We start from the raw sequence: 391 nt of genomic DNA on the forward strand, positions 1-391 counted from the left end.
CTGGCCACACTGCTTTGGATGCAGCCCAGGACACGGTTGGTTTCTGGGCTGCGAGCGCACTTTGTCGGCTCACGTGGAGCTTCACATCAACCAGTACCCCAAATCCTTCTCTGCAGGGCTGTTCTCAATCACACCATACCCCATCCTGTATTAAAATCGGGAATAGCCCTGACCTAAGGTGTAGGACCTTACACTTGGCCTTGTTGAACCTCATGAGGTTCTCACAGCCCCACCTCTCCAGCCTGCCCAGGTCCCTCTGGATGACATCCCCTCCTTCCGGTGTGGCAACTGCACCACTCATCTTGGTGTCATCTGCAAACTTGCTGAGTTTTTAGTATGGTTTTATTGAAAAGTAGAATTTTGCACATAACAAATAACATCAGCGCCACAC

The sequence above is a fragment of the Cuculus canorus genome, chromosome 12, assembly GCF_017976375.1.
Source record: "Cuculus canorus isolate bCucCan1 chromosome 12, bCucCan1.pri, whole genome shotgun sequence".
Taxonomy (NCBI): Eukaryota; Metazoa; Chordata; class Aves; order Cuculiformes; family Cuculidae; genus Cuculus; species Cuculus canorus.